The sequence below is a fragment of the Pinus tabuliformis genome, chromosome 8 (genome assembly GCF_031772625.1).
Source record: "Pinus tabuliformis cultivar Carrire ecotype Pingquan chromosome 8, CPIR1, whole genome shotgun sequence".
NCBI classification, from domain to species: Eukaryota; Viridiplantae; Streptophyta; class Pinopsida; order Pinales; family Pinaceae; genus Pinus; species Pinus tabuliformis.
In genome coordinates this window covers 1,504,705,803-1,504,726,838 of record NC_142294.1, presented here as the reverse complement: position 1 = coordinate 1,504,726,838, position 21,036 = coordinate 1,504,705,803, and the positions used below count along the sequence as shown (strand labels likewise).

The 21,036-nt window shown below is 35.8% G+C and overlaps 1 pseudogene; it reads left to right on the top strand.

Annotated features, from left to right (window-relative positions):
- The first annotated feature begins 3,290 nt into the window (after positions 1-3,290).
- Positions 3,291-3,912, top strand: LOC149241556 (SUMO-activating enzyme subunit 2 pseudogene; annotated as a pseudogene).
- Positions 3,913-21,036: the final 17,124 nt, after the last annotated feature.

Sequence of the window (21,036 nt, the reverse complement as noted above, 5' to 3'; positions counted from 1 at the left end):
TTTCACAGTTAGCAATCACATCAGCATTACGATAAACTGCAGATAGAACATAAATATAAAACGCAGAAGACAAGCCAAGACAAGAGGACACAAGATGTGGCGCAAGCCAGGGACAAACCCCACAATGTGTGAGGAAACTCTTGATCAACTCTTCTTTTATGTTCTTCAAAGTTCAGCAGAGAGAGAGAGAGAGATAGTACATTTACAATAGAAGTCAACACTTTGACTTATCTAGATCTAGCATAGATCATTTCATATCATGATGAGATCAGTTGAAGACATTCTACTTCAACTGATTCTCAAGGTTACTCCTTCACCTATCATCATGCTGCATCTCGTCCATTTGCTGCACCTTACTGTGTAGCACCATCATGCTACCCATGATCATCATGCTGCTCATGCTCTCATACATCACTGTGCTGCCCATGATCTTCATCATGTTTCCCATACATCATGCTGCCCATGATCATGTTGCCCATGATTACTTCGCCCACAGTGTCGCATTTTTCATCATCATTCATCACTGCTTCATTGAGATCTTGACCTTGCTATGAATGTAATTATGCCCAGACTTCCAGCGCTAAGACTAAGGTTGTCCTCATTGCTGCACCATTATCACATCATCATTGAGACCCTCAGTATTTCTTCTTTATCATATCCATGAAGTCTACGTGAAGGTTAGATCTCCATGTGTGTCTAAACCATGATTGTAACCGTGGAACTTTATTTCGAATACCCATCGAGAGATATCAAATTACAGTTCACACCGAGGTATGCAGATTAATATAAATTGTATGCTGAGATCCTTGATCATAGGACAGGTCCTTCAGCTTCATCTGTTTGATGAAAACACTTGCAGGTTGACGAGATGTTGTTCATATATATTCTTAGATTTATACATCCGCAGATATTTCCTTTAATCACAGGTATACTGAGTATCACATATATTTGTTGTGATATGTCTAGACAAATCTGAATATAGAGCCGAGATGTAACCCTTGTTCTTTCTGCAATATATATACACAGTCTTCTTTGTCCATCCAGGATACTGCGTTTCAGGTATAATTCAGCTGCAGGCTTCATGTAACTACTGCGGCTTCCATTCATTAATATTGTGCAGCGTATATGTTAGTGCTATGACTGTGTATGCATTATATCAGTCTCTCTGTGGCTACATAACAATGTGTATGTAAATGCCATGACTGCGTAAGATATCAGACTTTGCGTATACATAACAACGTATTCATAACATTATTGAGTTTCCATGAGAGCGTTGAGCTGCGTGTAACTATGGCTATGACTTGCGTTCTGTTACAGTGTATGTATCTCTGATTGAACAGCATATGACCAGCAAGTATATATATGTGCCATCGCTTGCGGATATATATATGCCTTGCTGCGTTTTTGCCTGCATATATAAATATATTGCTGCGGATAGGTCACAGCGTCTGACTGTCAGCATACATTGTTCTTTGATCAGCATCGACTAGCATATACATACATCGTACCACCCCAGCACATGAACTCATGTATTGCGTATAAGAGTTGTGTTGCATGCCTCGTATTCGACTCTGTCTGCTACTCATCCTCATATGCCTGCGGCTTCCTACGGTTAGGGCATCACCCTTGGGCCAGCGTATCATTTGGTTCCCTCCTTCCAAAAACCCAGATGTGGAGAGGAGATCACCTTAAGAATACATGTGCTCAATTGACATCAAAACTCTTCTATTTATACTAAAGCAAGGATGATGAATAGACATGTCAGTGGGCTTCTAGAGCCTACATAATAGCTGGTCGGCTTGATAATAATTACATAAACAAAATAAATTCATATCTCCATAAATACTTACCGGAATCGGATGATATTTGGATCAATCCTACACCTCTCAACGAGAGGGATTCAATAAAAATATCAGCTGCCATAAATAAGCCGACCCACATGGAGTTTGGCCCTAGTTATGTGGAGTTGGCTCTAGTCTATCTAGAGTTGTGTAGAGTGGTTCCTAAATTTTAGGGGCATAGGTTGAGTTCTTTTGAGTTGTGATTATTTAATTCAGTTTAACTGAGTTAAATTCAATTAAACTAGTTCTAATTAATGGAAGAATTAGTGGGAGATCCAGTAGTAGGGTGTAACCTGCAGTATTGGGGCGTAACCATCACTTCTCAACTAGGAAACTGAATATTCACTGATAATTAACTCATGCATGTCAGATCAGAGAAAGACCCAGTAGAGGTTGGAGTTCAGGGATGGTGTAATGTCAGTTGAAAATCATCTAGGTTCAATAGATGGTGCATGGAATTTGAAAAAGGCCTAAAATAAATCATTGATTAATTAGAAAACTCACTAATTTTAACCATCTAAATTGCCTTCAAATGGAGGAATGAAGGCACAAGTTTAATTATTGTTTTGGTTAGCACGAGTTGGTGAGACCAAGCATTAGGAAGCACAAGTTTGTGTGTGGAACTTGTGAGATAAAGGTGTGCCAAGAGAAGCTTGTTCACAAGTTGGTAGTGAGATAGATAGAGATAGTGCAGAGGTTTCTCAAGCTTGAGCAAAGCATTGCAATCTTCTTGTGTTTTCTGATTAATGAAATATACATATTGCAGGGGTTTTTAGCCATGGATTTCCTCGGAAAATTATTGTGTTATGTGTGATAGAATTCTTTCTCTTTTATGCTTTGTGATTTCATCGATAGTTTATTATTTTTGATGACAAGTAGAGTATATTCAAGTAAATTGTTTTAGCATATTATAATATGCAGTTTGAATCTACAAGGAATTTCTACATAGAGAGAGTGTTATGAGTGCTAATGAAAGCCAACACCTAAAACATATACAGTTTGTACAATCACAATTTGCTCCATCAAAGTTTGTGCATTGCATTATCTGGGCAAAAGAACTCATTTTGGCAAAGATGTTTGGGGATAGGAGCTAGGAAAATGATCCTAATACAAAATATAGCATCATAGGAGGATGCACGAAGGATGATGCTGATGTGTTTGATGTTCATGAGGATGAAAGATATGAAGACTATGGCAATAAAATATTTGACCATGTTTTTGGATATAATGTAGAGACACCTCTCATAAATACATTAGAGATGTTCTTCAACTAAAGGAGAATGAAGAGAATGGAACATCTAATAATTCAAGTATATAGGAATGGGAACACTCCTTATCTGCAATGGCTTCCTTTGGATAGAAAAACCCATAGTAAATTTGGAATATTTTTGATAATGAAAAAAATTTCTTGAATACCTTGCATATTTTTTTGAAAGAAGAAAATAAGAGATGGGGAGTTTGAGATTTGACATAGATGACCAATTAGCAATTGAAGTTTTTACTGCAGTTGCTAATATTTGAGCCTCTTTTTTTTTCCATCCAAATACATAGCTTGTTTGAAGTAGAATACATTGCAGAAAATATTGCTCATGGAATAACAACAACAAAAGCAATCATTGTAGGTCTAATTGTACTTCAAACAACTAAGTTTCTAAAAAATTATTCAAATAACTGTAGAATGACATAATACTTACAATATTTATCAAGGAAGATGCTTTTAATTCAAGTAGAGCCATTTGAACCCAACATATATTTTTATGTATGCTTAAGGACACTTATATCACTAGAGGTGAATACTTAGAAAGAAAAACTGAAGGATATCATAGAAAAAGTTGTCAAGGCTAAATTGGGTGTCAATTCACCATTGATTGTGCATGCTTCTACACTTTTGTTTGAGTCTAGTGATGACATTAATGTTGTTGCACATTATGCACAAAACTTAGAGAAGATGTTAGCATAATTTCCAGTTCCATTCATAAATGGTGTTATTCTTACTGTAGAGGAATACTCTCAAGAGTTATTATGCAATATTGATATTAATCACAGAGAAGAATTTCATGACTATTCATAAAGAATTGTATTATATTGAGGGGTTCTCACAGTGGAAAATGGAATTTATGACCATGCTGAGGAAAGTGAAGAAAACATACCAATTGCAACTATAGAAGGTGGAGATGGTTTTGATGATGTTGAATTAATCACAATTAACTCTCTAGTCACTTATGGAACTCAGAGAAAACTAGGCATTGATATAACATTTAATCATGACAACTCAGGAAACTAGTCATTTAGTCTACCCAACTGTCATTTAGATGAGGACACTGATCATAAGGTATGGTAAGGCATTTGTTGTATCTCTGAGATGATAATGGTTAGCTATCATGCTAGGGCATCTAAGATATTTGTTTTGGGGGGTTTGTTTTAATTTTGGAGGACAATTGTATGGAACAGATTTAAAACAGTCATACCTAACCTTTTGAATAATATTAATATCTAAACAAAGGGCTGCTATTAAAATCCACACAATGATATAGCTTGTTTAATGATGAGTAGAAACTGAAGATGATATGACTATTACAATTTTCAAATAGAAAATTAAATAATCATAAGTAAGAAAAGTTTCAAACGATGTTTAGAAAGTTTAACAGAATATTCCTAAGATTACAAAAGATGTTGATGATTTTATGATTTGGAGGGAATTAATTAAACAAACATTTTATATTATTCATTCTCTTTAAAGGTGATCACTTCAGACGCTTATAGGAGTAAATTGAAACACAATTATTCCTACTTGTTTATCTTTGTAAATCTTAACAATATGAAGAAAGAACACAGTAAATAAAACTGGGAAACTTACAGGGAACACAAAACTGCATGGATCAAAACTCAGAATCCTTTGCTTTTGTATTAATGATTCAGAAAAATCCAACTACATTTAAGGATTACAAATGTTTCTTTCAAGGTTGCAACCTTTAATAACTCATGTAAGGGATTTATTTATACAATCTTAGAGCTAAGAGAACATCTCAAAAAAATTCACAAAAATTGATCAGGAAAAAATAAGGAATATAAATTGATAGTCGATCTATCACTATTTTGGTGTTGAGCTATTGATGACTGTTCCTGGAAAAGTTGAAAAGTGTTGAACTGTTAATGACCTATTCCTAGAAATACTAAAAAATTTTGAACTGTTGATGACCTGTTCCTAGAAACACTAAATGATGTTTGATCCTATTTTCAGTAAAGTAAATCAATTAATTGTTCCCAACTTTTCTTATCTAGGATAGATAACCTAGTTTGTTGGGTTCCTATAATACTAGTGATTACCCCATTACTATTGTAGTTGTATCCCTTATTAATATTTTTGTGCCACTATTGTCCCCATATTGTTATTATTGTGCCCCATAGAATTCTAAGGCGTTGATCTCTCTTTTCTATCTTTTTGTGAGCTGGTTTCATAACATTTGGAATCAGAGCTTTGGATTCTAGGGTTTCGCTGCTCCAAATAGGTCATCGTGGAATTTTCACTATAACTTTTTCTCTGTGATGTTTCAGAAGACAAAAAAGAAAAAAACATGAGCTTTTCATGCTATATTTGCAGAGATATGATTTGAGGAAGTTGGTCTTTTTTTAGACTCCTGAATTACATTCCAAACAGGTGACCTGGGGAAATTCGTCATAACTTTCTCTCTAAGAATCGGATTGAAATTTTGTAAGAAGGTATAGAAATAGGACCGATTGTAGTTTCTTGTATATCTCTTTCAGATCCAAAGGTTGAAACAGTAACTCGTGGCATGTCGTACAAGTTTGCTCTACTAAACTAGTGTATAATCAGGTCATCTTGGGAGATTGTGCATAACTCTTCCTTGGAGAATCCAATTTGGATTAGACTGGTGGCATTGGAAAGAGGACATAGAGGGCTACTACAGATCACAATTTCAGAATTGGATGATCCAAAATTGCAGAGATACATTAGATTCAATATCAAGCTTCTACAAAGTGAAAAAAGGTGTGTAGTTTTTTTAAATTTTTGCATAAGCTTGGTTTGAAAAATTAGTTTGAATTGGTAATTGATGCCCCAAGGAAAGAAAATGAAAACACCTAGTAAGCAACCTGAAATCTCTAGCATGAATCATGAAGAAGAGGAAGAAATGCAACATGATATATCAAAATTACGAGACCAAGTGCAACAAGTGTCACTTGCACAAAAAGAAACAGAATCTAATATGGATGGCATGGATGCTAGAGTTGACGGCATGGATGATAAGATGGAAGAATTGAAGATAAATATGAATAAGTTGCTACAAGAAATGGTCACTAATGGTGAAAGGGTAGTAAATGAAACTCATGATGAGAACAAAAGAAATGTTAATCATGATTCCATAGACTCTAATGTTGGATTGAAGACCCACCATATTCATAAAATCGATATGAGGAAGTTTGATGGAAAGGATCCCGCAACATGGATATTACAGATGGAGCAATTTTTCGATCTCAATAATGTGAAAAACACACAAAAGGTACGTATTGCAACTTTATATTTGGAACCAAATCAGTTTGTATGGTATCAATGGCTTTCCTCTCATAAACAAATTATCACTTGGGCAATCTTTATGGAAGAATTGACAGCACATTATGAGGATACAAAAAGCAACACTTTTTTTAGCCAATTGATAAGTCTCAAACAAAAGGGTTCAATAATGGAGCACATTGAGGAGTTCCAAAAATTGAACATAAGGGTAAAAGATATTCTAGATGAGCATAGAATTGATGTGTTCATAGGGACTTTAAAGGATAATATCCAACATGATGTTTGCCTTTGGGAACCTGATTCATTAGAGAAGGCATTCAGGTTAGCAAGAAAAATGGAAAGCAAAACTATGGCAACCAGGAAGCATACCACTCACAACTATAAAGATGGAAGTATTGTTGCTCCTAGTCTTCCACAACCTATAAGGTTGACACCACAAAAATTGGAAGAAGAAAGAGAAAAAGGGCTTTGTTACAATTGTGATAGAAAATACACTAAAGGTCATAAGTGTGCTGAGAAGAAATTATTCTACATAGATTGTGAAGAGGAAGAAGAAAAGGAGCAAGAAAGGTCAAAAGAAGAGGATATACTCCATGAACAAAACCTAGATAAAGAAGAATGAATCCAACCATATCTTGTAATGCATTGGCGGGAATTACCACTCCTCAAATCATTAAGATAGAAGGACAAATCAAGAAGAAAAAGGTAAGAGTGTTGATTGATTCAGGAAGTACCCACAATTTTATTCATTGTAAGGTAGCAAAAGAATTGAATTTCTTCTTATATCCAGCACTAGAGTGTCAGGTGATGGTTTCAAATGGAGGAACAATAAATTACTTTGGAAAGTGCCATAATATCAAGCTATCCATGGGAGAATATGTATTGACTAGTCCAATGCTTTCCATTCCAATGGGAGGTGCTGATGTTGTACTAGGAGTCCAATGGCTACAATCCATGGGTACAATAGCTTTTAATTTTCAAGAACTTTTCATGAAATTTTCTGTGGAAGGAAAGGAAGTTGAATTAAGATGTCTTGCAAGGAAACTGGGAAAGATAATCAGCTCTAACGGTATGAAAAAGCTTATGAAAAAGGAACAAAGAGGTGTAATTGCACCATTATGTTCGCTAGATGTTTCCACAATGGAATCATCTATTTCTCCAGATCTCCAAAAGGTCTTGGACAATCATTCCAAGGTATTTGAGACTCCCAAAGGACTCCCACCTATTCGTGATCATGATCATGCTATTCATCTGATTCCAGGAAGTGTTCCTCCAAACATTAGGCCATATAGATATCCATGTGTCCAAAGCAGTGAAATTGAATGTATGGTTGCAAAAATGCTAGAGGTTGGTATAATTCAACCGAGTCAAAGTTATTTCTTTGCTCTAGTAGTATTAGTGCACATGAAGGATGGATCATGGCGCATGTGTCCAGATTATAGGGAGATCAACAAGCTCACTATTAAAGATAAGTTTTCCATTCCTGTCATTGATGAATTACTGGATGAATTGCATGGATAAATTTACTTCACCGAGTTGGATCTTTGTTCAATGTATCATCAAATCAGAATGAAGACTGAAGGCATTCCAAAAACAACATTTAGAACTCATGAGGGTCATTATGAATTTTTGGTCATGCCTTTTGGCCTTACCAATGCACCTTCAACATTTCAAGGGTTGATGAATTCCATTTTCAAACCATTCCTTAGAAAATTTGTGTTATTATTTTTTGATGATATACTAATCTACAACAAGTCTTGGAAGGATCATGTTGAAGATTTTGACAGGGTGCTACAACTATTGGAGGAGAAACAATTATGTGCAAAAAGATCCAAATGTTTCTTTGGAGTAAAAAAGGTGGAATATCTGGGTCATATTGTATCTCATGAAGGAGTTAAGGTAGACCATAGAAAAATTAAAGGCATTAAGGAATGTAAAATCCCCACATCCATAAATCATCTACGAGGATTTCTCAAGTTGATAGGGTATTATCACAAGTTTGTTAAGAATTATGGGAGAATAGCAGCACCTCTAACAACATTATTGAAGAAAGATGCATTTTCATGGACTCCAGAAGCAACAAAGGCCTTCAAGCATCTTAAAGAGGAAATGTGCCAAGCACGGGTCTTAGCTACACCAGACTTCACAAAAACCTTTATTATGGAATGTGATGCTTCAAGAAATGGAATTGGTGTTGTTTTAATGCAAGATGAAAGATCCATTGCTTCCGAAAGTCATCCAATCAAGGGAAAGTTTTTACACAAAGCTATTTATGACAAGGAAATGTTAGAAATACTCCATGCACTTAATAAATGGTGACCCTACCTAATCGGAAGACACTTCAAGGTAAAAACTGATCATGATAGCCTTAAATACTTTTTAGAACAAAGACTATCCTCTAAAGAGCAACAAAAGTGGGTCACAAAGATGTTGGGTTATGACTTTGAATCATCTACAAAAAGGAAAGAAGAATGTGGTGGCAAATGCATTTTCAAGAAAGGATGAGGATGTGGAAGCATTGTTGTGTGCCATTTCTATTATCCAACCAGATTGGATAAACAAAGCAAGGGAGGAATGGAAGAATGAAGAAGAAGTGTGGGCACTTATTTGAAAGTTACAACAAGACTCCAGTATGTCTGATACATTTAGCTGGAAAAATGATTCATTATGGTACAAAGATCGCTTATACCTTTGTAAGAATTCCCAGCTAAAACAAAAGATTCTTATGGAATTGCACACTTCTCCCTTAGGAGGGCACTCAAGATTTTTAAAAACTTACCACAGGGTTAAGAAGGAATTTTTTTGGGAGGGCTTTAAATTAGATATTCAAAAGTTTGTGGTAGAATGTTTGGTTTGCCAACAAAATAAAGCTGAAACAATTAAGACACCGGTTCTATTACAACCTTTATCCATTCCAAGCCAACATTGGGAGGAGGTTTCAATGGATTTTATCACAGGTTTACCCAAGTCTGAGGGAAATAGTTTCATCATGGTGGTAGTTGAAAGAATTACCAAGTATGCACACTTTTGTGCATTATCACACCCATTTAAAGCCAGTACAGTTTCTACTGCATTTATGGAAACAATTCAAAAGCTACATGGAAACCCAAAGATTATTGTAAGTGAAAGAGATCCCATTTTCACTAGAAATTTTTTGACAGACTTATTTTCTTGCCTTGGTACTCAGTTAGCTCATAGCTCATCTTGTCATCCTCAATCTGATGGGCAAATTGAGATAGTAAAAAAATATTTGGAAGGATATCTTCGTTGCTTTGTATCTGATAAACGGACACAATGGGTCAAATGGTTGTCTCTGGCTGAATGGTGGTATAACACTTCCTTCCATACAACAACAAAAATGACCCCATTTATGGAACTTTATGGATATCAACCACCATCCATCACATCATATTTAGGAGAACATTCTAAGGTTCAAGCAGTGGAACATCACATTGAACATCAACAACATGTCCTCCAACTCTTAAAGGATAACCTCGTGTTGGCATAGAATAGAATGAAATAATAAGGAGATCAACATCGGAGCGAAAGAAGTTTTGATGTAGGTGATTGGGTATTCCTATGGCTACAACCATAAGTAAATGTCCCTCAAGCAAGCTAAGAAGGATAATAAATTATCACCAATGTATTATGGTCCGTACTAGGTGTTGCAAAAGATTGGTATTATGGCATACAAATTGGAGCTTCCTATAGCTTCTCGATTGCACCTAGTTTTCCATGTTTCATGTTTAAAGAATGTTATATGCAACAAGCTCGCAGTTCAAACAATATTCCTAGAACTTGAAGAGGAAGGAAAAATTATATTGGAACCAAAAGCAGTCACAGAAACAAGAACTTGACAGTTACAAAATCGATTAATTTCGGAGTATCTTATCAAGTGGAAGAACTTATCCGCTGAAGATTCCACATGGGAGGATGATAATTTTATACAGAAGCATCCAGAACTACTAAAGCATTGAGGACAACACCTTTTTGAAGGAGAGGGGCATGTTGGGTTCCTATAATACTAGTGATTACCCCATTAGCATTTGCAATTAGAGGATAATCATTGTTCTAAAAAGTACTTTAAGGCTATCATGATCCGTTTTTACCTTGAAGTGTCTTCCCATTAGGTAGGGTCGCCATTTCTTAAGTGCATGGAGTATTGCCAACATTTCCTTCTCATAAATAGCTTTGCTTAAAAACTTTCCCTTGATTGGACGACTTTCAAAAGCAATGGGTCTTTCATCTTGTATTAGAACAGCACCAATTCCATTTCCTGAAGCATCAAATTCCATAATAAAGGTTTTTGTGAAGTCCGGTGTAGCTAAGACCGGTGCTTGGCACATTGCCTCTTTAAGATGTTCAAAGGCCTTTGTCGCTTCCGGAGTCCATGAAAATGAATCTTTCTTCAATAATGTTGTTAGAGGTGCTGCTATTCTCCCATAATTCTTAACAAACTTGCGATAATACCCTGTCAACCCAAGAAATCCTAGCAGATGCTTTATGGATGTGGGGATTTTCCATTCCTTAATGGCGTTAATTTTGCTAGGGTCTACCTTAACTCCTTCATGAGATACAATATGACACAAATATTCCACCTCCTGGACTCCAAAGAAACATTTGGATCTTTTTGCATCTAATTGTTTCTCCTCCAATAGTTGTAGCACCCTGTCAACATCTTCAACATGATCCTTCCAAGACTCACTGTAGATTAGTATATCATCAAAAAATACTAACAAATTTTCTAAGGAATGGTTTGAAAATTGAATTCATCAAACCTTGAAATGTTGAAGGTGCATTGGTAAGGCCAAAAGGCATGACCAAAAATTCATAATGACCCTCATGAGTTCTAAATGCCATTTTCGGAATGTCTTCAATCTTCATTATGATTTGATGATATCCCGAACGAAGATCCAACTTGGTGAAGTAAATTGATCCATGCAATTCATCTAGTAATTCATCAATGACAGGAATGGGGAACTTATCTTTAATAGTGAGCTTGTTGAGCTCCCTATAATCCGGACACATGCACCATGATCCATCCTTCTTATGCACCAATACTACTGGAGCTGAGAAAGAACTTTGACTCGGTTGAATTATACCAGCCTCTAACATTTCTGTAACCATACGTTCAATTTCACCTTTTTGGACATAGGGATATCTGTACGGTCTAATGTTTGGAGGAACACTTCCTGGAATCAGATGAATAGCATGATCATGATCACGCATAGGTGGGAGACCTTTGGGAGTCTCAAATACCTTGGAATGATTGTCCAGGACTTTTTGGAGATCAGGAGAAATAGATGATTCCATTGTGGAAACATCTAGCGAACATAATTGTGCAATTACACCTCTTTGTTCCTTTTTTAGAAGCTTTGTCATGCCATTAGAGCTGATTATCTTTCCTGGTTTCCTTGCAATACCCCTTAATTCAACTTCCTTTCCTTCCGTAGAAAATTTGATGAAATGTTCTTGAAAACTAAAAGCTATTGTACCCAAGGATTGTAGCCATTGGACTCCTAGTACAACATCAACACCTCCCATTGGAATGGAAAGCATTGGGCTAGTCAATACATATTCTCCCATGGATAGCTTGATATTATGGCACTTTCTAGAGCAATTTATTGTTCCTCCATTTGCAATCATCACTTGACACTCTGGTGCTGGATATAGGAAGAAATTCAATTCTTTTGCTACCCTACAATGAATAAAATTGTGGGTGCTTCCTGAATCAATCAACACTATTACCTTTTTCTTCTTGATTTTTCCTTCTATCTTGATGGTTTTAGGAGTGGTAATTCCCGTCAATGCATTACAAGATATGGTCGGATTTATTTGTTCTTCATCTAGGCTTTGTTCCTAGAGTATATCCTCTTCTTTTGACCTTTCTTGCTCCTTTTCTTCTTCCTCTTCACAATCTATGTAGAATAATTTCTTCTCAGCACACTTATGACCTTTTGTGTATTTGCTATCACAACTGTAACAAAGCCCTTTTGCTCTTTTTTCTTCCAATTGTCGTGCTGTCAACCTTATAGGTTGTGGAAGACTATGGGCAACAACACTTCTGTCTTTATAGTTGTGAGTGGTATGCTTCCTAGTTACCATAATTTTTCTTTCCAGTTTTCTTGCTAACCTGAATGCCTTCTCTAATGAATCAGGTTCCCAAAGGCGAACATCATGTTGGATATTATCCTTTAAAGACCCTATGAACACATCAATCCTATGCTCCTCTGGAATATCTTTTACCCTTATGTTCAATTTTTGGAACTCCTCAATGTGCTCAATTATTGAACCCTTTTGTTTGAGACTTATCAATTGGCTAAAAAAAGTGTTGCTTTTTGTATCCTCATAATGTGCTATCAATTCTTCCATAAAAATTGCCCAAGTGATAAATTTTTTACGAGAACAAATCCATTGATACCATGCAAACTGATTTGGTTCCAAATATACAGTTGTCATACGTACCTTTTGTGCGCTTTGCACATTATTGAGATCGAAGAATTGCTCTCTCTATAATATCCATGTGGCAGGATCCTTGCCATCAAACTTCCTCATATCGATTTTTGGAATATGGTGATTCTTCGATCCAACATTAGCATCTATGGAATCATGATTAACATTTCTTTTGTTCTCATCATGAGTTTCCTTTACTACCTTTTCACCATTAGTAAGTATTTCTTGTAGAAAGTTTGTCAAATCTGTCTTCAAATCTGCCATGCATGTCTTCAAATTTGTGTTCAAATCTATCTTCAAATTGTCCATCTTAGATTCCATGCCATTCATCTTAGCTTCCACGCCATTTATCTTAGCTTCTGTTAACTTTTGTGAGCGTGAAATTTGTTGCACTTGTTCTTGTAATTTTGATATATCATGTAGCATTTATTCCTCTTCTTCATGAGTCATGCTAGAGCTTTTAGGTTCCTTACTAGTTGTTTGCATTTTCTTTCATCGGGGCATCAATTACTGATGATAATTCTCTACTATGCCCTTTGAATTCCTTCAAAATAAAATTTCAAACCAAGCTTAAGCAAAAATTTTAAAAAATCTACACACCTTTTTTCACTTTGTAGGAGCTTGATATTTCCTCTGATGTATCTCCATACTTTCCAATCATCTAGTTTTGAGTTTGTGATTTGTAGTAGCTCTCTGTGTCCTCTTTCCAATGCCACCAGTCTGATCCAAATTGGATTCTCCAAGAAAGAGTTATGCACAATCTCCCAAGATGACCTGATTATAGACCTTTCCAGAAGAGCGAACTTGTATGAAGTGCCACGTGTACAATTTTCGATCTTTGGTTCTGAAAAAGCTATATACGAAACTACAGTCCATCCTCTTTCTGTACCTTCTTATGAAATTTCAATCTGATTCTCAGAGGGAAAGTTATGACGATTTTCCCCAGGTCACTTGTTTTGAATGTAATTCAGGAGTCTGCAAAAAAACCAACTTCCTTAGATCATATCTCCGCAAATATCACGCGAAAAGATCTGAAATTTGGTTCCAAGGTTCAAAGTGATTTCTTCTCAAATGGGTTTTTTTTGTGACTTCTGAAATTTCACAGAAAAAAGTTATAGCGAAAATTCCATGATGACCTGTTTGGAGCAGCGAAACCCTAGAATCCAAATCTTTGATACCAAATGTTATGAAACCAGCTCAAGAAAAGATAGAAAAGATAGATCAACGCCTTATAATTCAGCCTCTTCAAGGGGTAAACCTCCTTTACATTACATAAATGAATCATTATTGGATGATACAAATGACAAAACCTCATTTCTATATATAGGAGTCTAAGGAGTCACAATATAATCCAGCCGACCTAACAATAATAATATAAAGCCACAAAAATAACAATAGAGGGATTCTATGGGGCATAGAAATAACAATATGGGGGTAATAGGGGCACAACAATATAAATAAGGGGTATAATTACAATAGTAATGGGGTAATCACTAGTATTATAGGGACCCAACATTGTATCCCTTATTAATATTGTTGTGCCCCTATTATCCCCATATTGTTATTACTGTGCCCCATAGAATCCCTCTATCATTATTTTTGTGGGTTTATAGTATTATTGTTAGGTCGGCTGGGTTATATTGTGACTCCTTGGACTGCTATATATAGAAAGGAGGTTTTGTCATTTGAATCATCCAAGAATTGCTCATTTGTGTAATGTAAAGGAGATTTCCCCTCGAAGAGGCTGAATTCTAAGTCATTGATCTCTCTTTTCTATATTTTTGTGAGCTGGTTTCATAACATACTTACTCTTCGGTAAACTTCATCCTTTTCTATATACTTAGTAGAAGTAGGTTTTACTGGAAATATATGTCTGATTTCATTTATAATGAAAAAGGAATCTCTAATTGCATTCAACACAATCCTTGGTGTTGCTACACCTCTTATGTTTGAAACTAAAGTTGCGTTGGTGCATACCTCTGTAATATTTCTAACATAATCTTCAATGGGAATTAATTTTTCATTTATCACAAGAATAGATGGCAAACCCTTGCTGGTCAAGGGTTCTAACCTACTGAAGAATCTTTGAACTATGACATTAACGTTGTTGCATTTTTCGTCCAACTGAAGAATGAGGTTTTCCTTTGTGATGATTTTCTTCACTTCAAGTATGGTTGTTGTCCTATCATTTATACATGATTCTTCAAGCCCATCGTTGTCTTTAGAATTCAAAAACTTGATTACCTCAGTGGGAACTTCTAGCATGTCGTCAATTTCCTTGGAGATAGTTTCAATAGCTTCCCGAGCTTTCTCCAACAAGTCTTTTTTATCAAAGATTATTTTGTTATAGGGCTAGATATCCTTGACTGATTCAGTAATCTCTTCCCATAAAATCTCCTTTTCCAAACCTAGTTTGTTTCCAAGGTAATATTCTTTGATTTCTTTATGCAAAACTTCAATTTGCCTTTCTTCCCTCTGCAACTCGACTACATGTGAACTATCTGCAACTGCTTTCATATGTTTTAATTCCTTCAGTTCATCCTACAGATTCTTAATTTAAGTTGTTTTAATGGATGGGTTCTAAACATCTTCTATAAGTTGTTCATCTCCTTCTGTTGTACCTGTAGTTGGCGTTGTGCATGGATTAAAAACTTTGGCTATAGAGACCACTGAAAGAGGAACTACATCCATTGGAATTTGAGCCCTTTTCACAACTTCCTCTTTCTCTTTGACCAATTTTTCGATTTTCTCCTCCATTTGTTTTGTTTGCAGATTTTGTTCCATGATGAGCTTCATCATGTCAAATTTCTGAGTCTCGGTTTCTTCAATCTCCTTGGTCATCGAGTCCTCAAAAGCTAATAGTTTGAGCTATTTCCTTAATGCTGAGAGCTCAACATTTTTTTCTTGACAAGTTCTTCTGCAAAATTTATATTTGAAGGATCATATCTCATCTTCAGCACCAGATCTTCCAAAGATTTGATCTTGGTGTCCTTTACGAGTGAGGAAACTTTTTCCAAATTGAGTTGTGACTGTGTATTGTCCAAGGTGACTTGAAACTTTGACAAACTCATGGAAGTATGAGTTAAAGTGGAAGAAACCATCTAGCCGGTCTATTTGTGAATCTTAATTTGGTCAATTGGATGTACATCTTTTCCATTAAATTAAAAGGAGGATTGCTTCTGATAATGTGTAGCAGTCCTGGGCTGTGGAATTTGATCTTGTAATAAAGCCATCTGCATCTTACCCTTCTCAGAGTCAAAGACTGAAAGAAGTCTAGCTTGAGAGCTGGAAGAGTGTTTCTATAATTGAGTATAAGTGTTCATCTTCAATTCCTCATTATTCTTCTTAATTTCACTGAAGACATGAAATATATCATCTTCTTTGTCCTTCTAACTGGTTCCACTGGTCTGAATCACCTATTGTTATTGAGAAGTAGTGGAATGAGTGGGGGACTGTGTAGACTTTCCACCAAACTATGTGACAAGAAAATTCTCTCCAAGTCCATCAAATGTTATTTTTTGTGGCTCATTTGGTGCACTAACATTTATAGAGATCCTAGGTCTCTTATTTCTATGTACAATTTTAAATCCCTCACTTGATGCTTCAGTTGTAGGGGATGACTATTCTTCCCTTCCTTGCTTAGCTATCTTTTCCTGTGCAAGTGGATTTTGTACATTTGAAGTAGATACTATCTATTCTTCAACTTCTTGAATGGTGTTCTTCTTCCATTCTAACTGATTTTTCTACTACTCTATTTTAGGCCTAGCTATATGGTGGTATGTAGTAAATTAATTTTCAACCTTGGGTCATAAGACCAAGTGAATTTGAGACCAAACTTCATTTCCTTCAGTAAATTGTTTGCTTCTTCTCCTGCTTCTTTAGTGTTACAGATGAAAGGACCAACCTAAGCCCTTAGCTTGAATTGTGATTTATTCTTTGCAGCTACAAAATGTACTTCATCTACATTTAACCTCTGTCTCAAATATTCCAATGCAAAAATTTTGATAGGGAGGTACTTAGGAAGTTTGTAGAGTGGAAGCTCATAGCCATACACTCTGATTTATATGTAATTTTGGTAAAGATACCAATCTCATGTGGTGACTTGATCAACCAGCTGCAATACTTTCACAATTTCCTCATAAATTCCTGGTACTGGAGTGTTTCTCATAAGAATAATAGCTGGATGAACAAACAATTCTATGAATTGTTTATAGTGAATTCCCCCTTTTCCTTCATTCCCATAGAAGTCCCAAATATCACTAATTGTTGATTGTTGAACAGTTGGTTTGGAATCAATAGAAAAGATAGACAAGAAACATAGGATGGCTTCATTTACATATTGATCAGAACTGTAACCAAGCAGATAAGAAAGAATAGTGCTATTTTGCTTGGTTCTGTCTAGGAACATGGATGAATCATAGGGAGGGTTTCTTTTAGGCAGAGGGATATATACAGCTATGAAAATTTCAAGAGTTTGAGACCTTTTAGTAAAATCTAGCTTTTGATAGGGTTCTATCAGGCTTTCATGAGAAAAGGGATGGGTTGGTGGAATAGTTGGGGCCTGCAACATATGTTCAATAGACTGAGCATTGATGAAACAGAGGATTTATATTATAGGTGAAATGATAGCTCTTTGATAGTGATCATAGGATTCATGGCATTTCCTAACAAATTTAAATGCTCTATGTATCTATGGGAAAATGTAGTGAGGAAGGTGGGAGTCCCAAAGTCCTATTTCATCTATTTGATCAACTAGCTAGTCCTCCATCAAGTAGCAGATTTAATATAAATAAAATTGAGAGGAAGACTCAATGATTTTACAGTCTGTGTCAACCAAGGGAGTATGATGGAAGTCAACTTGTGGATGAATGAGGGGATTTGGGATTTCTGCAATTTCCTTCCCATTAGGAGGCAATTTGTTAGGGGAATTGCAGGTCGAACTGAACGGATATTGGAAGAATTGGTCTGAAACATAGTAATAACAGAAAAACACTATAACTAAAAATGGATTAGGTGGACTTGGATGTTGGCTTGGTTCCAAATAGAATTGAAAATTATATTGAATGATGAATCTGTCATTTAGGTTGCAAGCACGAAATCTCCAATGATGAATTGAGTTTCAAAAATGTACTGTTTAACTTTTGCGAATGAACAGCGCTTATAATTAATGAAATGGAGCAGGGATGTTTGATGAATGGATAAATCCTCGTTAATTATCCAAAGGGACTATTAAAATGGATCTATGGAGGATAAGTTTGTGGGAGTGGCAAATTAAATGAATAACAGATAGGTGGTAGCTGATTGGACAAAGGAAGTGACTGGCAGTGGACATGGATGATGACGTAGGAGAGATGGTGAATGGTGGAATGAAAACTGCATTAAGAAGCAAGTTAGGGTGGTAAATTGTTTTGGCATTTTAAGTCCCGAAAGACTAGGATGGAGGAAAAATAGTTTTGGGGGGTGGTTTCCAAAACTGCCTAGTTCAGACACACACACCCCCCCTGTCGCCAATAAAGTTCAGATGGCAAATGAGGGCTGAAGAATGATTGAGGGCTGAAGAACGATGTAAGCCGTCAAATCTCACGAGAGCGTGCGAGATGAGAAACAAAATGAATGAGTTTTAACAATGCAAGGTAGAAGTAATGGTGGGGCCAATAGTTGTGTCACATGTGACATGTACAAGGTATTCATAAATAAATGGATGAAGTTTGGATAATTACAAAATAACATTGATATTTAGAATTTATGGTTAATAAAACCCATCACCATATGTACATATTTCCAATGTTATATCTTAGGATAAAAATCCCTTCATGCTCCAATTGTATTTCATTTTTCTACCTACTCTTAACTCCTAACGTTTTTTAAATCTTAGTTACCCAAGTGGACTTAAACTACTAACTCAAAATTTTTCTTTTAAATACTAATCTACTTCTATCCCTTATTGCTTCCATTGGCTCAGATTAAACTATTGAGCCAGTTTTATTTGTTACGTATTGACAAACAATTTAGATCAAATCCAATCATGATTAAATTGTACAATTGGATTCTATGGACTAGTTTGGAAATTTAAATAATCTGCACACGACTTTTTATTTGCAAAAATAGACTTAGACTAAGAGTAGTGGCATTTGGATTTGCAACACTTTCATAATTTATTATTTTTTCTTTTCTCTCTAGTCTAACATTTTTTATTTTTTCCTTCCTCTTTTTTAGGGCATATATTCTAACAATTTATTTGATATGGAATTATTCATCAAAATATCCCTAACATTTTTTGGAATGATTTTCATTTTTTTGACTAATTTATGATAACTTACCAAAACCAAAAGAAACTACAACATTGGCTCCAACTGGGGATTGCTTTCTCCTATAAAATGCAGAGAACCTATAGATCCATGTGCCTTCTCCTCGGGCTATGGAGTCTTCGTTGTGAAAACTCACACTTATAGTTTGAAAAATAAAATAAACTGAACCTTTTACAATGGTAGTAATGAAATCTACTTGAACTTCTCAGTACTAAATATAATGTTTGAGAAACCTTCCATTAACAGGATAAGTGGAATACAATCCCTCAATATTTTGTAGCACAAAAGTATTGTTTCCCTTTACTTCAACAATAGTTGAAGGTCCAAACCACAGGTTATGTTAGGGCCTAAATCTACCTTAGGCTGAGAAAGGCAGTATCTAGGGTAACATCAAACCATGCTTAACCTGGTAGCTAGCCCTACCAGGTCAAGAGAGGGCTCTCTCCTTGTCAATCTCAGAAGAATATGATCAAAAGAGCTTGATATGACTAATGTAAAGACTAATTCTATGCTAGGTATATGCTCAAAAGAGTTTGATTGAATTTAATTTTGGTTTGCCGGCTCAAATGTGAAAGTCAGATTTGGGTCGAGGGAATGGACACAGTCTTGCAGAGATCTCTATAGGGCGAGGTAGGAAAATGGTTTAGTACTTCAAATTGAGTGAGATGGAGAGCTTTAAGACTGGTGAGGAGTTTGAGAGGGCATGAAATTCTTAGGGATCCTCTTCAAAAATTTGAAAACATAAATAACTAAACAAACCCTAGGTGGGGCATTGCAACATCAATGAATTCTACCTTTATCCTTGTTTCATTTAGTTAAGATTAATAGAGAGAGGTGATGGCATACATAAACACATGTAAACTTGCAATTACAGAAAGAAAAACAATACCAAATCAAGTTGCCACAAGAATCCCACAAAGTGCTGCAAACCCTGGTCTATTCCTTTGCCAAACTGCAGAAATGAATGTACAATAATGCTCAAAGCACTCACAAGAGTCCAACCTTTTCCAATGACTGAAAAACTTCTAGATATAGGAAAAAAACAACTCATGATTGGCTTTATGGGTCAAATTCATGAGTTTCTGAGCCGTTTCAACAACATCTAGAGTAAGAACTGAAAAGTAGGCAATGGAACAGCTTACATCTAAAACCGAGGAAACTGATTCATTCAGTTGCAAACTACCTTTTTATGATGTATCTACCTCCATGAGTGAAATTTAGCATATTTTCATAAAAATCCATAAAGTTACGTCAAATTACATCATAAGTTTGATTATGAGAAAGAGAAAAGTCAAACTAAGAAAAAATTAGGCAAAAAAAAAACGAGTTTTTTGGCAAAAATGACAAATTTCCATCATGTGCACTACGCCTTTTTGCAGCTGATTTTGGAGGCCTTCCCTACACCAAATTTTCTCCAAGTGGGCTTGTTGGAAAGGTATACCTGTCTTCTTTCCAAAAAAGGTGGAATTCCTAAATTTGGTGTCCATTTTGCCCTCCAAAAATGAGTTCTCCCAACACTGCTTCTTGTGTGGCCAAAAAGGGGCAGAAATGGCATTTTTGAGGTGTTTTTGACCCTTTTGGAAGCTCAAAACTTGACAAAATTTCTTGGCCATGTGTGAGAATTCATATTTTTTCTTGAGGAATCCAAAAATGTTGAGTTTTCCTCCAAAGGAGGTCCCTAGAAAAAGTGTGCACCAAGTGGCACAGCGCACCAAGTAGAAAACCCCGTTTTTTACTCCAAAAATTCAAAATTGACCAAAAGTGTCCTAGATTTAATGAATTTTGGGTTGAGTGTCCTACATTTAGTGTTGTATTAGGCTAAGGAAGCCTCTGCCAAAATCTAGAGCTTGTCTTGCTCTTTTATCTTCCTCAATGCTTTCTTCAACTTGGCCTTCAAAGACCT